Source organism: Staurois parvus, unplaced genomic scaffold (genome assembly GCF_062004578.1).
Source record: "Staurois parvus isolate SC_StPar_1 unplaced genomic scaffold, SC_StPar_1.0 ptg001693l, whole genome shotgun sequence".
Lineage (NCBI taxonomy): Eukaryota > Metazoa > Chordata > Amphibia > Anura > Ranidae > Staurois > Staurois parvus.
In genome coordinates this window covers 35,158-52,865 of record NW_028319489.1, presented here as the reverse complement: position 1 = coordinate 52,865, position 17,708 = coordinate 35,158, and the positions used below count along the sequence as shown (strand labels likewise).

The 17,708-nt window shown below is 45.7% G+C and overlaps 1 long non-coding RNA gene across 1 annotated transcript in view; it reads right to left on the bottom strand.

Moving 5' to 3' along the window:
• Positions 1-17,388, bottom strand: part of LOC149434726 (uncharacterized) — a 29,007-nt gene extending 11,619 nt beyond the window's left edge. Inside the window, exons 1-2 of the long non-coding RNA XR_016308635.1 lie at positions 17,206-17,388; positions 3,461-4,184 (exon numbers count right to left, since the gene is read on the bottom strand). This is a non-coding gene — a long non-coding RNA (uncharacterized LOC149434726). The remainder of the gene's footprint in view (positions 1-3,460; positions 4,185-17,205) is intronic.
• Positions 17,389-17,708: the final 320 nt, after the last annotated feature.

Below are 17,708 nucleotides of genomic sequence, written 5' to 3'. Positions count from 1 at the left end.
TAGCCCATTCCAGCCTTGTGCAGGTCTAAAAACTTGTCCCTGACATCGTATGACAGTTCTTTGGTCTTGGCCATGGAGGTTTGATTGGAAGAACGATTCTGTGGACAGGTGTTCTTTATAATATAATGAGTTGTCGTTAGGAGCACCTTCTTAAATTGACAGAACTAATCATCTGTGTACCACATGAGCACATAGCCAGTCTGTGGGAGCCAGAATCATTGTTGGTTGGTAGGGGATCAAATACTGAATTTACTAACTGAACTGCAACTCAATTTCTAACATTTGTATCATGTGTTTTTTCTGGATTTTTGGTTTATATTCGATCTCTATTTAACCTCCCTAGCGGTCTGATTATGTCCATATTTCTGTGCTCAAAGCGGTAATTTTTTTTGCATGGAAATATGTAGTTTTTTTATTGTAGGCCTGTCATTTTTAGGAATAACTCACTGAAATCTGTCCGAACAAGAGTCTAATAAACATCCCGGGTAGGATAAAACTTGAAACACGAAATCATAAATTATAATTTAAAAAATCATAAAAAATATTATAACAACTTTAATTTAATAATATAATCAAACCAAAAACACTGAAATATGAAATATAGCGCCAAGTTCGCACATCGCTGAGCAAAGTCGCAGAATCGTTTTCAGTGTCTGATGAGGAATTTCCCCCACAAATCATTATCACTCAATTCTGCAAGTGGTTCTGATTTACTATCGCTGTTCTCTAGCCGGTCTAAAACCGCTTTTGACCTAAAGGGACACTTTTTGGACTCCATGGACGTTTCTCAGTTTCCAGGCAGAAAGAACAGTAAAAATGCAGGCAGGGCGCCGGACAAAGCACTCGGGACAAAATGTATGTGAAATGGTTTGATACAGGAATGGAATACTATGTGATTTTAGTATATTTAGTGAATGCCACTTTTTTCGCATTTTTACATTTCTGGCCAGTTCTGTCCCCCGTACGTCCCGACGTCGCAGGGAACGAAACCCAGAAGACAGATGCCGGCATCGGCCTGAGGACATTACAGGGGACACTGCAGGGGGGACATCGCGGGAGCGCAGGACAAGGTAAGTGAAGAAGAGATCCCGGAGCAACGCTGCAGTGTATTCCTGAGTGTAGCTCGGGGGTTACCACTTGTGGTGCTGAAACTTTACCCCGAGCTACACTCGGGAATACCGCCAGGGGGGTTAAGATACACCTATGATAAAAATTATAGACCCTTCATTTCTTTATAAGTGGGAAAGTTACAAAACCTGCAATTACTTTCCCCATAGTATACCACGACCTAGGGAAATGTGAGCCTTCCCAAACAAATTTCGCTCATCAATAAAGTGATGATCGGTGGAGAAACAGGTAAGTATTATTTCTCCTCTTTGAAGCTCTTTAAAATAGATGTTCTCTTACCAATTTATCGAGTCCCTTTAAAGCTCAAATTTAGGTATGGCAAACTTTAGTTACATTGGGTCCAGCTTGGTATCTACACTCACCGGCCACTTTATTAGGTACCGGGTTGGACCACCTTTTGCCTTCAGAACTGCCTTCATTCTTGGTGGCATAGATTCAACAAGGTGTTGGAAACATTCCTCAGAGATTCTGGTCTGTACTGACATGAGTTACTGTTGCTTTTCTATCATCTTGAACCACCCTGCCCACTCGCCTCTGACATCAACAAGACATTTTCACCCACAACTGCCGCTCACTGGATATTTTCTCCTTTTCGGACCATTCGTTGTAAACCTTAGAGATGGTTGTGCGCAGGGGCGGACTGACCAAATGGAAACTCGGGCACTGCCCGAGGGCCCGGGGTCAGTAGGGGGCCCCATGAGATGCCCCTGGTACCTTTTTGATAGGCTTTTTTGAGTTTGGGCAAGGACACAGGAGCCCCATGATCCCCTATTGCCCAGGGGCCCTATGAGTTGTCAGTCCGCCCCTGGTTGTGCATGAAAATCCAAGTAGATCAGCAGCTTCTGAAATACTCAGACCAGCCCGTCTGGCACCAACAACCACGCCACATTCAAAGTCACTTAAACCCCTTTCTTTCCCCATTCTGGTGCTCGGTTTGTCTTCACCACATCTAGATGCCTAAATGCATTGAGTTGCTGCCACGTGATTGGCTGATAATCAATTTGTATTACCGAGCAACTGAACAGGCATGCCTAATAAAGAGGCCGTTGGGTGTATGTGACATACCTGTGTAAGCGGGAAGTCATTGTGGCAGCACTACTAATACTATAATCTCCTCCTCCTTCCATCTCCAGCTTGGACCAACATAAGTATGTGCCATAGCTGGCGATGGATCCTAAATGGTTTCATGATATCTGCAGGGCCTTTCCTCATGTCTGCAAGCTGTGAACACCATCCTTGTTTTCAGTTGTGAAAGGGATTTTCAGGTTTGGCTTTTTTTTACATAGTTACAGTACATTGTTACAGCTTGGACCAGTGCAAGTATGTAGGTACCATACCTGTGGGATCCCTCAAGAACAGCCTTTGCCAACCTTTGTACCCCACAGGATCCCTTGAAAACGATTTCAGGTCTCAAGAAACCCCAAGTTAAGATTGGTCCATCAGGGGTCATTGGGCAAATGGACCGTATATTGGTAGTGGCCAGTGGGAAGAATGCCATCCCTCCCCCCCCCCCCCCCCCCGACAGTGGTGATCAAAATGCCACCTTTGGAGTCATGCTGCTGGCCCTGCCAAGTGGCACTGGTTCTAGAACTATACAGGCACCAGATGGGAGGCAAGTACAGTAAGTCACAGCTCAGGGAACCACTAGCCACCTCTGGAGGAACCCAAGGGATCCATTGACCCCTGGTTGAGAACAGCTGCTCTAAAACCACTGTAGTAGGCACTGCTACTACAGGAGCTGCACTAGCTTCTGGGTCCCATGCCAAGTGGCTTCCCTGCTGCATTGCTCTTGCTCGGTATGGGTGCCATTCAGAGATCATTTTGCATTTTGTTAATGAATGCAAAGTGTTCTCTGACTGGATCAGATGGAAATCGTGATGTCAACACTTGGCCCTCTCCACCTTCGTGTGAGACCCAGAAGTTGGTGGAGATCACAGTAGTAGCTTCTACCAGGATCTCTCAGGTAAGGCACATACATACTTACACTGATCTCAGCTGGACAAAAGTAAACTTTGTAAAATCCGTCATATCTAAAATTTCCTAAACATGCGGATAAAATTATAGTTATGAACACATCATATAAAAAAACCAAAACCAAAAAAACCAACACAAAAAAAACCAACAAAACCAACAAAACCAAAACCAACAAAACCAAAACCAACAAAACCAAAACCAAAAAAACCAAAACCAAAAAAACCAAAACCAAAAAAACCAAAACCAAAAAAACCAAAACCAAAAAAACCAAAACCAAAAAAACCAAAACCAAAAAAACCAAAACCAAAAAAAAACCAAAAAAACAAAAAAAAAACCACATTTGCTTTAATAAACTCACCTCGATGAAGTTGTTTAATGTAGCGTTGGTGGGATTGTGGGTGATGAGAAATCGCATGCTTTTGTAGCAAACTTCCACTGGAGCGGGGCGGTTGATACGTGCCATGGTGTTCATAACAAAAAAGGTACAAACTGGGCGATAAAAACGTACAAAAAACACAAATATTGTGCAAAATATCTCAGAAAAACTACAAAGGAGCTGTCCAGTTACGGCTCCCTGAACACGTCAAAAAAAAAAAAAAAAAAAAGAACACAGCGCTAAAACCACGTGTGTCCGCAAGGCTCAGTAGTGTTCAGTAAGCAAGTCCACGCAGACGTTGACTTCTCAAAGTCCTTAGAAGTCTGACACTGTCCAAATCCTTCCCTTAGTTACAGTAGAAAAGAAACCCCCCCCCAAAAAAAAAAAAAAAAAAAAAAAATAGAATCCTGGCAGTTCCGAGGCAAAACAGCTGATCTTATTGGACCAATCACGTTACCCCATCTGGATAGACTGTGAATTTTGCAGCCGGCACGGACTGTGGAGGAAGCGCGGGCTTCTGTGGCCAAGAGAGTCCTTTGCTGGAGTAGATCCACGCGCGGTAGGCTCTAATGGTTGTTGCCGATGACCGCGACCCGGCTTCCGGGGGATGGGCAAAGCGTGTATTTCATGCGGAGACGCTGTGTTGGGCGTGGCAGTATTCAAAGGTGGTTTTCAGCAGCTCCATATATCGCAGAAATCAGATATTCTAATAGGGAAGTAAAAAAATATCGTCAGTTCGATTTACAAATTTTTCTTCTAAAAACATTCACAAAAATCATTTTAGGCCTGAAGATTAGTTAAAGCCCCCAAACATGATATAATTTCTGAAAGCAGTCATCTTGGAGAATAAAATGGTGGTTGTTCCATTTTTTTTTTTTTTAATGCCATGCGATATTTGTGCAACGGTTTTACAAATGCAACATTTCAGTTTTAAAGGCGTGTGCAACATATTAGCCAAATTTAAAAATAAAAAAATATATATAAAAAGCTAAAGGTTGATCCGAGTAAATAGATACCAAACATGTACATATATACCAAAAAAAACTTTGGTACCCTATATCTTTTATATGCGACGCTTTACAATTCCCTACAGGTCATCAATTTAGAGATAAGTATAACTAAGTCTTCACGCACACGGGACGTTTTGATAACACTGGTAACGTTAGCTGTGTACAGTCACGTTAAAAACATGGAGTATTGCAGCATTTTTAGCGGCATTTTCCTATGTTTGTTTTTTTAGACAAAAAAAATAAATAAATAAAAAACATTTTTTTAGTTAAAAAAAAATTATATATAATTTATAATATATATAATAATTTTTTTTTTTTTTTTAACTAAAAAAAAGTTTTTATTTTTTTATAAAACAAAAAAATATATAATATATAATTTTTTTTTTTTTTTTTAAAATAAAAAAAATTTTAGTTAAAAAAATAATATAAATATATATATATATATATATATATATATATATATATATATATATATATATATATATATATATATATATATATATATATATATATGTTTTTTTTTCCTTGGTTAAAAAAATCCAAAAACGCCAATTTGCAGCGTTTTATAGCGATAGAGCATTTATACAGCTAAAAAAAACTCCTCTAGAAGCCCACTAATTCTGGGGTTTTTTTTCCAGCCAAGAAACATTGATTCCAGTCTATATGTGTATGGACACATAGGATAACATGCCGGGGGGTTTACTAGCTGTAGAAAAAAAAAAAATCAAAAGCCAAAAACAGCCGCTGAAAAAACGGCCAGTGTGCATGAGGGCTAAAGGCAAAACGTTCCTAGTTTCAGAGGTTTAGGGTCCCCCCCCCCTCAGCCCTTTGTCATTGTCTGTACCCCCGTTAAGGAGATTCACCCTTCGAGACTGAAAACCCCAAATTTTGACTGGCAACCAGAACAGGAATAGAGGGGAAATCTTCCAATTTTGGTGACAAGATATTCCATTACTTTGGAGGAATTTCCCCTTACTTCCTGTTGTGGCTGTGGGACATATGCATGTGTGTGTGGGGGCAGGCTCAAATTTTTTCCACATGTTTTTCCCCACTAACCCATTTTTTTTTTTTTATCACATGTAGGACCAAAAGGGTCCACTTTGTCAGGGCTTGAAATTTCCACTCGCCTGCTCGCCAATGGCGAGTGGAAATTATGGTGGGGGCAAGTGTGTCCCCCAGGGCCGTCTTGCTGAGCAGGCTCAGAGCTCAGGCCGGATCTGTCATTGACACTGATACTACAATACATATAAAGTTTTCAGGACAAGTTGATATACAAAGGTGTACTGAGAGCAGAACAGTAAAGCACAACCACTACACAGCACTACTAAGCAGCAAGTAGAGCATGTAGGTGTGATTGCTGCTGCCCGATGGAGAGAACCACAATAATTGTAGACAGGTTCCCTTTAGGCTCCATGTACACTGCAGCTGATAAACTCACGTTCAGGAGCTGTTCAGCAGTTTTTTCAGCAGCCCCTGAACTCTCCCTAATGTTCTCCTATGTGTCCATGTACACATCTTCGTTTACAGTCGTTTACAGGCAGTTGAGTTTACAGTCGTTTTTTTGAACGTAACAAACTTTTGTTCAGGAGTAGATTTTATCAGCGTTTCAAACGCCAAACACTTGTAAACGCAGCTAACCGCGTTTATAAGCGTTTGGAAATTTTTATTTATTTTTTTTTTAACTCTTCCATTTCTAGATGCTGTCCAGAGCCTTTTTTCATAATGAAAAATGCATGCAAAGCGTTTTCCCGGTACTCAAATGGACCCGGCACACCATACTTTGAGGCTTGAAAGAAAACATGTTAGACACGGCTGCAATAATTTCTGCACAGAAATGAGCCGGAACATCCAAACACCACAAAAAAAAAAAAAAAACACGACAATTACTGCTCTCTCTGCTTCTACTCTCTATTTCTCTCAAAATGTCTGAAATAGTGAATATTTTTTTTTTACTGTTTTTCAGTGCATTCTGGGCATTTTGGAAGGGCTCCTGTGGTTACCTTTAAAAAAAATGCTACTAAACACAAATGAACGCGGTATGCAAACGCGGCTAAACTGACATTTTTTAATCTAAGTTTTCCGGCAGTTCCCATCATACAGAAGTGTTTTCCAAACACGTGATAACTCTGAGAAAGACTAGTTTCCCCTGAAGCAAAATAAATACAAATAGAAAGATACAAAAATATTCAAAAAAACAAAAAAACAAAAAAAAAAACAAAAAAAAAAAAAAAGGAAAAAAAAAAACAAAAAGCCACAAAAAAAATAAAAATAAATAAAAACAACAATAATAAAACATTAAAACACAAACCCACAAAAAAAAGGAAAAAACAAAAATACACAAAAAAAAGAATAAAAAACATTAAAACAATCCCACCAAAAAAAAAAAAAAAAAAAAAAAAAAAAAAAAAAAGGGGAAAAAAACATAAAAAGCCACAAAAAATAAAAATAAATAAAAACAACATCAATAATAAAAATTCCTAACCCCAGAAACCACTAAACAGCTCATCCACTCCCTCATCATATCACGACTCGACTACTGCAACTCCCTCCTCACTGGCCTGCCTCGCCGCTGGCTATCCCCGCTTCAGTCCATCCTGAATACGGCTTCTAGACTCATTCACCTTTCTAACTGCTCCATCTCCGCCACCCCCCTCTGCCAATCCCTCCACTGGCTTCCGATTGCGCAACGGATCAAATTCAAGATCCTAACACTGACATACAAAGCCGTCCACCATACTGCCCCGAACTACATCACTGACCTAATATCCAAGTACCACCCAACACGCACACTCCGCTCCTCACAAGACCTTCTCTCTAGTTCCCTGGTCTCCTCCTCCCATGCCCGCCTCCAGGACTTCTCCAGGGTGTCACCCATCCTCTGGAACTCCCTGCCCCAACCCATCAGATTATCACCTACTCTCCTCTCCTTTAGGCACACCCTGAAAACCCATCTCTTCAGGGAAGCCTACCCCACCCCCTGCTAACTTGCCGACCTCCTCCACTCTTCCTACCACTCCATCCCCCACAGCTATCTCCTCCTGTGCCACCATCCCCTCCCTCCTAGAGTGTAAGCTCCAAAGAGCAGGGCCCTCGATCCCCTCATGTTTTGCATTGTATTGGTATTGTTCTGTCACATGTCCTGTCCCCCTTTGTAATGTACAGCGCTGAGCGAACTATTGGCGCTTTATAAATACTGTATAATAATAATAAAATTAAAACACAAAACCACAAAAAAAACAAAGGGAAAAAAACAAAAATACACAAAAAAATAATAATAATAATAATAATAAAAAAAACATTAAAAACACAAAAAAAACTGAAAAAAAACCCCAGAAAAAAACCAGAAAAAAAAAACAGAAAAAAAACCAAAGCACGCTTGTGACGTACAGTGTGCGGCCGGGGAGTAAACAGCTGGCTTCCATCTGAAGGCCATTCTCAGCCCTCACAGCTGTGGAAGTTGCAGCAAGCTGGTCACAAGAAAATGCGGCTTCCTGTTACCTGCGCTATAATCATTGGTGATCAGACGTGCCCCCCCCCCCCCTCCCCACGTGTTGCGCACGCGATGGACGAAAGAGTTTGGAAAACAATAGGAGGATGCCACCCAAGGTGATGTCACTGTGGAGGAAAGTCCCACAAGCTGGGTTTATTTTTACCACCGCTGATACAAATGGCCGCAGATCCGCAGAAGAAATGGCGTCACTCTGCTTTGATCTCTGACCTGCGGTGACCCCGCGTTGTCGTCATCGTCACAGGACTGAGAGCCAAGCGGTGGCGGCGGCTCCCGGTGTTCATGTGACAAACCAGTGCGCTCTGTTATCAGAGGGTAGACTAGGACTCCGGGTCACCTGAAGGACCTGCAAAGGTCATCAGTCCGACCCGACTGAATACCGCGATGATGTAGGACTAGCCACACCCGAGCGTCTCATGAATGTGCACAAAATTGCGCATTGTTGTGTACATTTACGAAACATCTCTCTCTTCCAGTGTCATTCACTATTCATGGCACCCCAAAAGTGTCGATTTCAAAACGCATCAAACGGATGTATAAAACACGCGCAAAGCTCACTGGTTAAAAAGCTACGTTGTGGGACAGCCCATTGCAATGGATTACCCGATGTGTGGTGCGCAAAAACACACAAACGCAGCGCACACCATTGCAAGTTCAGAGGACGTCGCGGAGTGAATGTGGCCTAAGGCGAGGTTCACACCTAGCGCCTCACAAATGCGCATTTTTTGCCCACTAAACGCGCAGCCAATTCAGTGGACATTTACTGGCCTGCAGCCAGGCAACTAGCATTGTTAGATCGGCAATGGCAGACCCAGTATTTCAGTACAAGGAGTTCTGTGTAACCACATGTACCCATTGTCGTCGTGTACTCAGAACTCGCAGCTCAAGAGGGGTAAAGCCCAGTCACTGTACAGGACTATTAGAGAAGGAAGAAAAACATTCAACAACATGGGAACTCCGCGCAGGGATGGTGGGAACCTCTCCTAAGGGGCACAGCGGGTGTACAGACCCGGAAACTCAGTGTAGGGATGGTGGGAACCCCTCCTAAGGGGCACAGCGGGTGTACATCAAGGGGAAGGGAGGCCCTCATAATGGGCACAGCGAGTGTACAGACCCGGGACCTCAGCACAGGGATGGTGGGAACCCCTCATAATGAGCACAGTGGGTGTACAGACCCGGAAACTCAGCGTAGGGATGGTGGGAACCCCTCCTAAGGGGCACAGTGGGTGTACAGACCCGGGACCTCAGCACAGGGATGGTGGGAACCCCTCATAATGGGCACAGTGGGTGTACAGACCTGGGAACTCCGCGCAGGGATGGTGTGAACCCCTCATAATGGGTACAGCAGGTGTACAGACCTGGGAACTCTGCACAGGGTTGGTGGGAACCTCTCATAATGGGCACAGCGAGTGTACAGACCCTGTAACTCAGCACAGGGATGGTGGGAACCCCTCATAATGGGCACAGTGGGTGTACAGACCTGGGACCTCAGCACAGGGATGGTGGGAACCCCTCATAAAGGGCACAGAAGGTGTACAGACCTGGGAACTCAGTGTAGGGATGGTGGGAATCCCTCCTAAACTCCTAAAGGGCACAGTGGGTGTACAGACCCGGAAACTCAGTGTAGGGATGGTGGGAACCCCTCCTAAGGGGCACAGTGGGTGTACATCAAGGGGAAGGGAGGCCCTCATAATGGGCACAGCGAGTGTACAGACCCGGGACCTCAGCACAGGGATGGTGGGAACCCCTCATAATGAGCACAGTGGGTGTACAGACCCGGAAACTCAGCGTAGGGATGGTGGGAACCCCTCCTAAGGGGCACAGTGGGTGTTTGGACCCGGGACCTCAGCACAGGGATGGTGGGAACCCCTCATAAAGGGCACAGCAGGTGGACAGACCCAGAAACTCAGTGTAGGGATGGTGGGAACCCCTCATAAAGGGCACAGCAGGTGCACAGACCCAGAAACTCAGTGTACGGATGGTGGGAACCCCTCCTAAGGGGCACAGCGGGTGTACAGACCCGGGAACTCAGTGCAGGGATGGTGGGAACCCCTCCTAAGGGGCACAGCGGGTGTACATCAAGGGGAAGGGAGGCCCTCAGACCAGCGGCCATCATCCCAGATGGACAGACCGGGTGCCAATCTCCCGAGAAGCCCAGGAAGACCCGAGTAGCAGCAAGGCCGTGTTCTTCTCTGTGATTTCCTAGTTGCCAAGACAATGTGATGGCTGAACGATTAGGCCGAACAACCCGGCACTGCGTCCTGCAGGCACCGCGGCCTCGTCACAAGGCTGACATTCATACAAGCAGCCGGAAGAAGTGCGTGATTCCAACTCCATGCCAGATGTGCAACATATGACCGTCAGCTGATGGAGCACTGCGCTCCGGGATGTTCAAGGTGTCCCTGTGTGCAGGAGGGCTCTCATGTCAACATTCACCATCCATGGGAGAAGCAGATAAATGTACCATGACACCGACAGGAGGGGGAGAGGAGGGCAGGTGTATGTATGGAGGGGGCTGAGAAGTGCAGAGGAGGAGGGCAGGTGTATATATGGAGGGGGCTGAGAAGTGCAGAGGAGGGCAGGTGTACGTATGGAGGGGGCTGAGAAGTGCAGAGGAGGAGGGCAGGTGTATGTATGGTGGGGGCTGAGAAGTGCACAGGGGGAGGGCAGGTGTATGTATGGAGGGGGCTGAGAAGTGCACAGGGGGAGGGCAGGTGTATGTATGGAGGGGGCTGAGAAGTGCACAGGGGGAGGGCAGGTGTATGTATGGTGGGGGCTGAGAAGTGCACAGGAGGAGGGCAGGTGTATGTATAGAGGGGGCTGAGAAGTGCAGAGGAGGAGGGCAGGTGTATGTATGGAGGGGGCTGAGAAGTGCAGAGGAGGAGGGCAGGTGTATGTATGGTGGGGGCTGAGAAGTGCAGAGGAGGAGGGCAGGTGTATGTATGGTGGGGGCTGAGAAGTGCAGAGGAGGAGGGCAGGTGTATGTATGGTGGGGGCTGAGAAGTGCAGAGGAGGAGGGCAGGTGTATGTATGGAGGGGGCTGAGAAGTGCACAGGGGGAGGGCAGGTGTATGTATGGTGGGGGCTGAGAAGTGCAGAGGAGGAGGGCAGGTGTATGTATGGAGGGGGCTGAGAAGTGCACAGGGGGAGGGCAGGTGTATGTATGGTGGGGGCTGAGAAGTGCACAGGAGGAGGGCAGGTGTATGTATAGAGGGGGCTGAGAAGTGCAGAGGAGGAGGGCCGGTGTATGTATGGTGGGGGCTGAGAAGTTTAGAGGAGGGGGAGGGCAGGTGTATGTATGGAGGGGGCTGAGAAGTGCAGAGGAGGGCAGGTGTATGTATGGAGGGGGCTGAGAAGTTTAGAGGAGGGGGAGGGCAGGTGTATGTATGGTGGGGGCTGAGAAGTGCAGAGGAGGGCAGGTGTATGTATGGTGGGGGCTGAGAAGTGCAGAGGAGGAGGAGGGCCGGTGTATGTATGGTGGGGGCTGAGAAGTTTAGAGGAGGGGGAGGGCAGGTGTATGTATGGAGGGGGCTGAGAAGTGCAGAGGAGGGCAGGTGTATGTATGGAGGGGGCTGAGAAGTTTAGAGGAGGGGGAGGGCAGGTGTATGTATGGTGGGGGCTGAGAAGTGCAGAGGAGGGCAGGTGTATGTATGGTGGGGGCTGAGAAGTGCAGAGGAGGAGGAGGGCCGGTGTATGTATGGTGGGGGCTGAGAAGTGCAGAGGGGGAGGGCAGGTGTATGTATGGAGGTGGCTGAGAAGTGCAGAGGAGGGCAGGTGTATGTATGGTGGGGGCTGAGAAGTGCAGAGGGGGGGGGCAGGTGTATGTATGGAGGGGGCTGAGAAGTGCAGAGGGGGGGGGGGCAGGTGTATGTATGGAGGGGGCTGAGAAGTGCACAGGGGGAGGGCAGGTGTATGTATGGAGGGGGCTGAGAAGTGCACAGGGGGAGGGCAGGTGTATGTATGGTGGGGGCTGAGAAGTGCAGAGGAGGAGGGCAGGTGTATATATGGAGGGGGCTGAGAAGTGCAGAGGAGGGCAGGTGTATGTATGGTGGGGGCTGAGAAGTGCAGAGGAGGAGGGCCGGTGTATGTATGGTGGGGGCTGAGAAGTGCAGAGGGGGGGGGGCAGGTGTATGTATGGTGGGGGCTGAGAAGTTTAGAGGAGGGGGAGGGCAGGTGTATGTATGGTGGGGGCTGAGAAGTGCAGAGGAGGGCAGGTGTATGTATGGTGGGGGCTGAGAAGTGCAGAGGAGGGCAGGTGTATGTATGGAGGGGGCTGAGAAGTGCAGAGGAGGGCAGGTGTATGTATGGTGGGGGCTGAGAAGTGCAGAGGAGGGCAGGTGTATGTATGGAGGGGGCTGAGAAGTGCAGAGGAGGAGGGCAGGTGTATGTATGGTGGGGGCTGAGAAGTGCAGAGGGGGAGGGCAGGTGTATGTATGGTGGGGGCTGAGAAGTGCAGAGGAGGGCAAGGGAGATCACACTACAGTCAGCACTGCACTTATAAAAGGTTCTAATTGTATTTCAGAAGTAAAATGCTTCTAAAAGGTGAACTTACACTTTTAAATCTAGTCATTTTCTAGCTGGAGGATGTCCAGCATCATCTAGCTCTTTCCTCCCCAGACCACCCCTTTTAATCATTAGATTTTAGTGATGTTACATGTGGGCGTTACCTATGCAAATACAGCCTGCCTGGGAACGCCCACTCTTCTAGACTGACACCCACTGAGGCATTTTGCTATTTGCATAACTCCTCCCCTACAGCCAACGCACTGCTTGAATCAGGACTGAGGGCGCTTGTGGAGTAACAAAATAAAAGGAGAACGTAAATAACATCTGTTTTCATTACATAACTTATTTTAGAACCAGTGATGTCATCACTGGGTCTCTGTGCGTCTCTAGGCAAGGGTGCTGTACATAGCTTTCTTAAAACATTGCAGCACCCTTCCCCGGATACGGATCTCAAAAGCCCTGATGGAAGCACATGAAGCTCACAGTGTGCACTGAAATCAGAGTAAGCAACTTCAGTTCAGGAGAGGAGCCGCTACAACTCTGCAAGACTGGAGGTCAGATTTACCCCGACGGTAATTGAACAACAAGCATTAGGCAACACCGGAGTGATCTGGAGTCTACATCCACTATTAGCAGAATCTGTACATTTCCCACACCGTGTGGAAAGAGTTCACAGACACTGGCAGGCAGGAGGTGACACAGGTGGGTACAGGTGGGATGAGCACAGAGACCGCACACCCACCAACGTCTACAACCTCTCCTCTGCCCATACATGGACAAAGATTTACTACTGATACCAGCACTGATAAATGCACTGTGGATGGGTTACCCAGAGGACACTCATTACAGAGATTCTCCAACAGGGGGAGGCTCTGAGAGCCGGCGATCGGAGTCTACTACACTGTGCATGCATGGATGGAGGATGACAGACGGGTACACCTGACACAATCTATAGATCTGGACATGCAAATGTGATGGGTGGATGAGAAAAGAAAATCAAAATTACACACAGATACATACACGCACACAGATACACACAAAGATGCACGCACGCACGCACACAGATACAGATGCACACACACACACAGATACACACACAGATACATACACACAGATACATACACACACACACACACACACACAGATACATACACACACACACACAGATACATACACACACACACACACACACACAGATACATACACACACACACACACACACACACACACAGATACATACATACACACACACACACAGATACATACATACATACACATACATACACACACACACACACACACACACACAGATACATACACACACACACATACACACACACACACACATACACACACACACACACACACAGATACATACACACACACACATACACACACACACACACACACAGATACATACACACACACACAGATACATACACACACACACACACAGATACATACACACACACACACACAGATACATACACACACACACACACACAGATACATACACACACACACACACACACACACAGATACACACACACACACACACACACACACACACACACAGATACATACACACACACACACACAGATACATACACACACACACACACAGATACATACACACACACACACACAGATACATACACACACACACACACACACAGATACATACACACACACACACACAGATACATACACACACACACACACAGATACATACACACACACACACACAGATACATACACACACACACACAGATACACACACACACACACAGATACACACACACACACACAGATACACACACACACACACACAGATACACACACACACACACAGATACACACACACACACACACACACAGATACACACACACACACACACACAGATACACACACACACACACACACAGATACACACACACACACACACACAGATACACACACACACACACACACACACACAGATACACACACACACACACACAGATACACACACACACACAGATACACACACACACACACACACAGATACACACACACACACACACACAGATACACACACACACACAGATACACACACACACACACAGATACACACACACACAGATACACACACACACACAGATACACACACACAGATACATACACACACACAGATACATACACACACACACACACACACAGATACACACACAGATACACACACAGATACACACACAGATACACACACAGATACACACACAGATACACACACAGATACACACACAGATACACACACACAGATACACACACACAGATACACACACACACACACAGATACACACACACACACACAGATACACACACACACACAGATACACACACACACAGATACACACACACACAGATACACACACACAGATACACACACACACAGATACACACACACACAGATACACACACACACAGATACACACACACACAGATACACACACACACAGAGATACACACAGATACACACACACACACACACAGATACACACACACACACACACATCAACACAGACACATACACACACAGATGTATACATACACACTAACACACATACAGACACACCAACACACACAGATACATACATACACACCAACACACACAGATACATACATACACACCAACACACAGAGAGCTAAAGAGTGCAAGAGAAAGCGAAAAGGCTGGAGATAGAAAGTGAAAAGAGAGCAAGCCAAGGTGCGAGGGGGAGCGCCACAGAGGGCAAGAAAAGAGTGAAAAAAAAAAAATGGGGAGAAGGAACAGAGAAGTGATATAAGGGGGAAGAAAATAAAAATTATAAAAAAGTAAGGAGAAAAGAGAAAGCGAGAGAGATAAATCCATCTCATACACACACACCGCCGTCTAATGAGATTCCTCGGTGTAATATACACACACACACATTACATAACAATCTTCGCAGCGCTCCGTAAAGTTTGCACGCGATGCGTCCCCGGGACGTGACCCTGAGTGTAACAATCACTTCCCTTTCATAGGAAGCAGATCAGCAACATTCAACAAACACAAAACCCATTGTAACCACAACCCTGGAATGTCCCTACACCTTTCTTCTCTCGAGTGTCACCTGGACAGGTAAAGAGCGTCCACACCACCAGGACACATCCCAGATTCCTGTAATCCCCACACCAAACCCCCATTACATCCTACTTCCCAAAAAAACAAATAAGGAACTAGGCACACCCGGGACCATATACAGGTCTGGTCTTTGCCTGTCCCATTTTGCGGCGAGTTGGGCAGCAAACATGCTGCGTTCCCTACACGAGCTGACACTGAACACCTATCGAAAAAGTGTCAGTGAAAGAAAAGCAACAAGTTTCAATTTGTTCTGATCTGCTTCGCCTTTTTTGGGGACAAATCATGACGATCACCGATGATATCGGGAGAGCGGACACTGCGGATGTTCGTGTGAATGAGCTGCGGTGCTATGTTTTTTTTTTTCCCATCTCTGTTACCCTGCTACTGTTCTGTGTGAAATGCTGGGTGAGCTTTCACTCAGCAACAAAGTAAGAAGACGTGTAGAAAAAACGGATCATAAGACGACTTGAAGAAAAGGAACATAAGAAGACTTGAAGAAAAGGAACATCATAAGAAGTCTTGAAGAAAAAGGAACATAAGAAGACTTGTAGACGGAATGGACCATAAGAAGACTTGTAGAAGGAATGGACCATAAGAAGACTTGTAGAAGGAATGGACCATAAGAAGACTTGTAGAAGGAATGGACCATAAGAAGACTTGTAGAAGGAATGGACCATAAGAAGACTTGTAGAAGGAATGGACCATAAGAAGACTTGTAGAAGGAATGGACCATAAGAAGACTTGTAGAAGGAATGGACCATAAGAAGACTTGTAGAAGGAATGGACCATAAGAAGACTTGTAGAAGGAATGGACCATAAGAAGACTTGTAGAAGGAATGGACCATAAGAAGACTTGTAGAAGGAATGGACCATAAGAAGACTTGAAGGAAAGGAACAATGTGAGAAGACTTGAAGAAAAGGAACATAGGAAGACTTGTAGAAGAAAAGGAACATCATAAGAAGTCTTGAAGAAAAAGGATCATAAGAAGACTTGTAGAAAAGGAACATAAAAAGACTTGTAGAAGAAATGGACCATAAGAAGACTTGTAGAAGAAATGGACCATAAGAAGACTTGTAGAAGAAATGGACCATAAGAAGACTTGTAGAAGAAATGGCCCATAAGAAGACTTGTAGAAGAAATGGACCATAAGAAGACTTGTAGAAGAAATGGACCATAAGAAGACTTGTAGAAGAAATGGCCCATAAGAAGACTTGTAGAAGAAAAGGATAAGAAGACTTGTAGAAGAAATGGCCCATAAGAAGACTTGTAGAAGAAAAGGATAAGAAGACTTGTAGAAGAAATTGAACAACGTAAGAAGACTTGAAGAAATGGAACATAAGAAGACTTGTAGAAGAAAAGGATAAGAAGACTTGTAGAAGAAATTGAACGTAAGAAGACTTGAAGAAATTGAACAACGTGAGAAGACTTGAAGAAATGGATCATAAGAAGACTTGTAGAAGGAATGAAACAACATAAGAAGACTTGTAGAAGAAAAGGAACAACATAAGAAGACTTGGAGCAAAAGAAAGCAGGAAAAGGTGAAGAGGAGAACTCGGGACTTACGGAGCGGTGAAGACAGGCAGCTGGCTGTGGCAGCACACACTCGGCAGGCAGGCAGGCTGGGGAATGAAGGGGACTGGTGAGCCGAGTAGAAGGCGTCTGCACAGAACCAGTTGGATCTGCCTCCCCCGGCCACATGACACTGACAGCGCTGTGCGGCTCATGTCACACACAGACTCGTGTATTCCTAATACTCTTAGGGGATTTAATCCTTGCACAAATATGCTTTTCTTCCTTCCCCACCTCCCATTCTCAGGGCGGCCCGGTGAGCCAGGGCTCCTGCCGCAGATTGGATGACTCAGGGAGATGGCGCCCCGGCAGCACAGATAACCTTTATTCATGCGTTTGGTATGTGGGGATACTGCCTGCCTCTATTGTAATTCTGAGGATGAGAATTTCTTTTTAAAAAAAAAAGTGGTAGCTGGCCTGGAAAATGGCACAGTCGGCGTTTAGCCTGGGTTCACATCTAAGAGTAGCGGGAACTCATATTCCCACTCTTGACCGGT